The 7,341-nt window shown below is 36.8% G+C and overlaps 1 non-coding gene across 1 annotated transcript; it reads left to right on the forward strand.

Annotated features, from left to right (window-relative positions):
* The first annotated feature begins 5,849 nt into the window (after window positions 1-5,849).
* Window positions 5,850-5,956, forward strand: LOC148920807 (small nucleolar RNA R71). The gene has a single exon (XR_016123418.1). It is a non-coding gene; the product is annotated as a small nucleolar RNA R71 (small nucleolar RNA).
* The last annotated feature ends 1,385 nt before the right edge of the window (window positions 5,957-7,341 follow it).

A 7,341-nucleotide genomic window follows, 5' to 3' on the forward strand; every position in this document is an offset into this window, starting at 1 on the left:
TCAAATATCCACAACTTAGATTTTGCTAGTCCTCCAGCAAAACAAAATGAAAAATAAAAACAAAAGAATATAGACCCAACGCAAACAAGCGATTGACTAACTTCCCAATATTGATCTCAGAGATAATCACCAACCGTTAGCTAACTTTCAAGAAATAAGCAACAATAACTCAAGACATTATCCAAACTTTAATTGAAGAACTTGGATGTACTGTGTGAAATAGCCAACATTAATACAACCCACGACTTAAGCTTCACACAAGTTAAATAACCAAATAAGAACAAGCTTCAACTTCAAATCTCATCAAGGATATTCGCTCCAATAAAAGCACTTGAAATTTGACTAGTTATTGTGACTCATAAATATGTGAGAGGAATCAAAGCAATATGATGTACTCACATAATTGAAATAAAGGCACATGACATAGATAAAAGATCTCATGGAAAGATATCGCATAATTGAGGAACCACACTTCTCCTTGGATCAAGTAGGACTTTCATTAAGGTTGTAATAGGGCTTAGGGTGATGGGTGAAACAAAAAAAAGATATGGATGAACAAACTCTAAGGAATTCATAGAGCTTTCCATGAAAATTATAACATCTTGCACTTTGAGCACGAAACTTCATATTGATTCTGTCTTGAATTATTTTTTTTTCTTGTTTTCTTTTTTTTTTTTTTTTTTTTTTTCTAACTCCATTAGCTTTATAATCAACCCATGTAGCGAGGGTTAGGCCAATGACTCCCAAGCTAGATAGCTTTAGGGCATTAAATGTAAAACACTCCTAGGGCTTAATAACTCGAGTTGAAAAGGCTTCGAAATTAGTTTTTTTTTTTGGTTGAAATAGTATCCTTTACTTTCCACATGATTGAACAATTTGTGCAATTCTCCCTTAACAACGAAAATACTCTACAAAACTCCTTAGAAGGGTGTAGGATAAACATATGATAGATTAAGGTGAGGAGAATTGGGTGAAGAATGAAAAATGCTTACACAAAAGGCACAAGGGGGTTAACTAGGGATAAAAGTGATATGGGTTGGCTAGAAGGGCTCAAACGAAAGAAACAAGGCCTATATCACTTCCTAGAATCCATGTGGTTCACGAAGTATGCCTCAAATAGATAATGAAAGTAGTTCTTACAAACAATTTAAACATCCTCAAGTATTTGACCAAAAACAAAGAATAATGAGATCACAACGATGTAGACAAGAAAATTATAAAATAGTATATAACACTCAAGAAAGAAAGGCATAGGCTCAAAAGCTCACATAATGAGGTTACATAAGTTTACACTAGCTCTTATTTAGCCATTTAAATCATGTGAAATCCTCAATCGAAACTCATATTAACATGGCTATGTGCATAAGGATTTCCCAAGTCTAATCATAAAAATAAGGCTAACACAAAGATAATGTAAAGAATTAGTGTCACGCTCAAAACTTCTTGAAAGTTAATTGTAAATAAAATTCAATCTCATCATAGAATTGGGAAGTGACTATCACAAACAAATAAATTACTTGGCCAAACTTTACGTTCTTTATATGGTTGGATTCAGAACGAAAAAACAAAGAATGCACGCGGGTCAAAATACAAAAACAGCAGCGAACAAGGATAGAATTTAAGCATACATTATGAAACCAAAAAACTCAATCACCCACAACTTAAAACAAACATTGTCCTCAATAGGTTCTGAGTGATTGAGTGCTTGTTTGAGAGAATAAAACCATAGGTTCTGAGTGATTGAGTGCTATATGTGAGAATTAGAGTTGAAGCATGTTCTTCCTTCAAGATTTGAGTATGTTTACTTTGAAGCCGTGTGCCTTTGAGCTATAGCTTCCACTTTACACACTTATTGATCATCTATTTTAGCAACTCTCTGGTGTTGGAGGTATGATTAAAGTTTTCTTTCATTTTCATTAGTCGTTTTCAAAGTTAGTTTTCTAACCTTTTGTTTTGTAGAGTCAGTAAAGCGTTTGTGGTATCGTATTAAACCCTAGACACAACTCCTCCTACTAGGGATGCCTAGAGGTTTAAAGGCTTGTTGCAGCTCAATGCAATCGAGTTACCCGAAGAAGTGGTTTAGTTAAACTTCTTGTTTTGTTTTTAACTTTGTTTTCTTTTGTTTTGCTCAGGACTAGCAAAATCTAGGTCTGGGGGTATTTGATCAGTTCACAATTGCATATCATTTTGTACCCTTCTAACTTATGATTTGGTTATGTTATTGAGTCAAACGTGTGCTTTTAATCCCTTTTCTGTTTATCATTCAGTTCATTGAGCCTTAGGTAGCAATGGTGCCTTTGGATAAGAAAAGATGCAAAATGGTGCAAAAACGAGGACTGGGTTGGCAACTCATTTCGGCCTTAACGTCTTTCTCCCAACTTTGATTGGCCCATGTAATATGTGCTTGGAAAGAAGAGTCTGAACTTCAAGATGGACAACTCAAATGTATCAATTGATTAAGGTGAGCCCATCAAAATGCACACCATGCTCAGGAATGCAAAGCTGTTGAGCCATGTGCTAACAAGACAAAGGCATGGGCAGCTGACATTCCAAGAGGTATGGGCAGCTGACATTCCTAGAGGCATGGGCTACACATCAAAGACATGGGAACCTAATGGGCAGCTCGGACAAATGCTAGGAATGGGTGTGTTTCACCAGCCAAAGGGGGAGCACGAATTTGCACTCTATAAATAGAGTGATGCACACTCATTCAAGGAGAGTCACTCCATTCATCCTAAAATTCACTTCAGCCATCCTCTAACACTCCCACTAACACTCCCAAATCACCAAAACAGCAGCTCCAACAAATCACCTCTTTAGTTGCCATAATTAGGTGTGGAGAAGCACTTGGAGAAGCCTTAAGTAACTTGAAAGTTTTTCCACTCTTATTACATTCATTATGTTTTCTCATTTCTGTTTAAATTTCTATTAAGTAGCTAAATTCATTAGGAATGTAACCAAATTCAAAGTTTCAAAATTCATGTTCTTATTCATTATGCAATAGATGATTGATCACCATTAGAAGAGAGAGAGAGAGAGAGTGTGTGTGTGTGAGAACTTTCTGGGTTTGTGTAGGTGCATGGATGAGCAAAGCGTAGCCCACAAAAAACTCTTTGTTACATTTGCTCACTTTGCTTTTGTTTGAAATTTCGTTTTGCCTCATTTGTGCTTTAAATTTTATTTTAGACTTAACCTCCTACTTTCTTGTGGTAATCTAAGTACATAACTAATTTTAACTTCTGTCCTCGTGGGTACGACCTCGTACTTGTCTTGCTGACTAATTGGCCCACCCATTTTAACAACTTGCTTCTTGGAATGTCAACAGACTTGTAATAGCTCCTATAAGTCTTGGAATGCGATGAAATTGGAATGAAACTGAGCTGGATATGTAATCATAAAAATCTGGAAATCCGACTTCTAGCGACAAAAAATCATGAACACCTGCTAAAACCTCTTTGGTGACGAAAAATCTTCAAATTCTGGGCAGAACAACAACTGTCTTTTTGTGTTTTGTGTCCTTTTTTGAGATTCAAATTGTCCTAAAACATAATGTAAGCCACCGGAGACCCCCAAACCTAGTCCAAAACATCATAATAACCAGTCTAAACATGTAGGTGGCTTCAGATTAACCTGAAAAACAACAAAAAAGACATTAGGCAGAAATTTTGATTTTCACCAAAATAAGAACCTACTAAGCTATTTTGCGATTTTCTGGCATTTAACTTCAACCAATGACTAAACAAATTTCTGTAACACATCTAAAATATGCTGCAAACATCTTAGGGCTAGAAAAATGTGAAAAATGTTCTTTGGAACACAAAATCCTTTGTTTGATAACGCAAAACTTAACAAAAACAACAAAAACAAAAACATGATAAATGTAAGAGAAATCACATAGAAACTAAAAACAAAAAAACAAAAACAAAAGTTAAGAATGCTTGGGATGCCTCCTAAGAAGCGCTTCTTTATAGTCATGAGCTAGACTTTTCAAATGTCTATGGTGGTGCGGAAGTAGCAAAGAATGCTACTTCTTCCATATAGTGCTTGAGTTGTTGTCCAAACTCCTTGCGAATAATGGACCTTGTCATGTAATGTCTTGGTGTAATCCTTGGTAAGGAGATGCCACAAGAGCCGGCTCATCTTGGAAAAGCTTTTGATACAACATTGATAAATTCCAGCACGTCCAAGAGAAAAGCGCCTGCATTTCACGTATGGAAGGGGTGCCAACTTGGTTTTCAAGACATCTGTAGAGGTGTTTTCCAAGTAGTTGACATGTACAATTGGGTCAAGGAGATCTATACGACTGCACTCTTCCAAGTCCCTCAGTTTTTTAACAGCTTCAAACACCTTAAACTCAACGGATTCCCCTTGAACTCTCAAAGTTAAAGTTCCTTGTTGCACATCAATTAATGTACCAGCTATTGCAAGGAAGGGACGGTCTAGCAAGAGTGGGATGTTGCAGTCTTCCTCCATATCAAGAACTAGGAAATCAGCTGGCAACACAAATTACTTCACTTTGATCAACACATCTTCAATGATTCCTTTTGGATATGTGACTAATCTGTCCGCAAGTTGAAGAGAAACGGAAGTGCTCTTGAGCTCTCCAATTCCTAATCTCTGAAAAATAGTCAAAGGCATAAAGTTAATGCTTGAGCCTAAATCTAAAAATGCTTTATCAAATTGAACATCACCAATAGTGCAAGGAATTGTAAAACTCACTGCACTCTTCAGTTAACATCACTTTTTCATGAGCTGCGAATTTCCTCTTGTTTGTACATGCATCCTTCAAAAATTTTGCATAAGAGGGAAATTGTTTGACAGCGTCCAGTAATAGAATATTGATATGGACCTTTTTGAAAATCTCCAAAATATCCATTTGATCTTTCTTTTGTTTATGGACTTGTTGGGCTGCTGGAAACGGAAGTGGGGGAACATAAATCCTTTCTTTGACAGGGGCGATTTGATCATCATTAGAGGTTCTTTCGGAATCGCATGGTTTGCCTTGGGTAGGTGCTGGAAGTAGTCCTTTAGTTTCTTCTCTACCTTCATCTTCTTTTCCAACACTTGTCATGGCTTCTTCTCATCTATCATATGACTTGCCACTTCTCAGAGTTCTAATAGACTTGACGTGCTCAACATTTCGAGGATTAATTTCAGATTGGCTTGGGAATGTGCCTTGCGCCCTCTCATGAACAATAGTAGCGAGTTGACCTACTTGAGTTTCTAACTTAGTGATGGACGCTTGCATAGTATTCTGATTTTGTTGAGAAGTCTGTACAAACTGAGCAATTAAGTCCTCCAACGTAGGTTTCTTAGGCTCACTTGAGGGCTGCATTTGCTGCTGGGAGGGATGGCTAGAACTAGCTTGTTGTTGCTGGTTGCTCCATGAGAAATTTGGGTGGTTACGCCACCCTGGATTATAGGTGTTCGAATATGGATCATTCCGAGGTCGTTGAAACTAATTTACTTGGTGAACTTCCTCAAAACCTTGCATAGTAGATGGACAAAGTTCCATTGGATGAGTTGGGTCAGAACAAATGGTGCAAACTTGATGTGGTGAAGGTGGAATAACAGCACACATAAGAGTTTCAAGTTTTTTCTCAAGGCTTGATGTGGTGAAGGTGGACAAAGTTCCATTGGATGAGTTGGTGTCAACTTCATAAACTCCTACCTTCTTTGTCTCCGCTCACTACCCCATTGTTGATTATTCATTTGTAGGCAAATCAAATTGATCAAACCCTTGTTGAGATGTCTTCTCCATCAATGCACCTCCGCATGCAAAGTCAACCATTCGTTTGTTTGTAGTTGTAAGTCCTCCATAAAAGAGGTGCATCTGCATCCAATCAATAATGCCATGATGAGGGCATTTTTGCAGCAACTCTCTAAATCTCTCCCAAGCTTCATAGAATGGCTCATGCTCCCCTTGACTAAAATGCATGATATCTCTTCTAAGCTGATTCGTTTTCTGTGCAGGGAAGAATTTATGGAGAAATTTTTGAGCTAATCCCTCCCATGAATTAATGGATTCAGCTGGCAGTGAGTGAAGCCAAGCTTTGGCTCTATCCTTTAATGAAAATGGGAACAGTTTCAGCCTAACCACTTCATCAGAGACATTTAGGATCTTCATTCGACTTGCCATAGAAAGATGGTAACAAGTGAATCATTCTGAACTTAAGTTCAAATGAATTTGCTTCAACTTCTGGTACTACAATACGTGATGGAGTGTTGGAAAGAGTTGGGATGGAGTACTCCTTCATAGCTCGAGCAGGTTGTGTTCGTTCCCTTGCTTCCTCTTGCACTAATTGTTGTTCCCCAACGTTCTCGTCACTCTTCTCGTTTATATTTTCAATTAAACCTCCGTCTTCTTGATGTTCCAGTGAGTGAGTGAATTTTTCTTTTCGTTTCCTAACTATTCTTTCAATCTTAGGATCAAACAGTATGAGGTCCCGACCTTCAAAGCGTCTTCCAATCATACACTAAGCTGAACCTAAAAAAAAACACAACACAAACAAGAAACACAAATCAATTCCAAAAACCTGAAATTTCCAATAAATATAAATAAAAATGAAATAAATAAATTAAAACTAAAAAAAATGAAAAGTAACTATTAATAAAGAAAAATAATTAATAAAATAAAAACTGCAAAGCAAAATTAAGATTGAACTAAATCGTAGTTGATGAAGCCAATTCCCGGCAACGGCGCCAAAAACTTGTTATTTCTCCTTCAAGAAAATTTGGGAAAAATATGCAAATTGTAGGTTTTGGTCTTATCTTTCCAGCCATATATCGCACGCCTTGAGGAAAAATCAGGAAAGTCTTCAAATAGTCATTCTTCCACAACAGCACAGTTTTGACGGGATTGCACCTTATGCTGACTTAACCTCAAAGACTGCTCTCATTGGCTACTCTGAAAATTCTAGAAAAATTCAGCAATCATCTTCAAGGTCTTAGCTTTCATATCCAATTGGTTTCGCACTAAAACTCCACAAAAAAGTAGTATTTCCGTTGAAAAAAAGTTACTTGCTCTGGAAAGCTGAAAATTGAGAAAATAAAGTAATGTCCTTTTTAAATCAAATTCTCCAACAAAAAATTGAGAAAATAAAGTAACTTCTGTGGCCTTAAGTCCTTTTTAAATCAACCAACTGTTTTTGCCTTCCTGGAACAGATTACGCTAACTCCGACCAAAGGACCCTCGGTTGCTTGAGAAACTATACTGAAGTAGAGTGTAATGATGGGAAAGAAAATACATTATCACTCCAATTACATTAAATCTCTAACATTTGATTTTTTCTGATTTATAATTTTAAATAGATGTTGTTGATAACTGTCGTCTCAGTATTT

The sequence above is a fragment of the Prunus mume genome, linkage group LG1 (genome assembly GCF_029339155.1).
Source record: "Prunus mume cultivar Tortuosa linkage group LG1, ASM2933915v1, whole genome shotgun sequence".
NCBI classification, from domain to species: Eukaryota; Viridiplantae; Streptophyta; class Magnoliopsida; order Rosales; family Rosaceae; genus Prunus; species Prunus mume.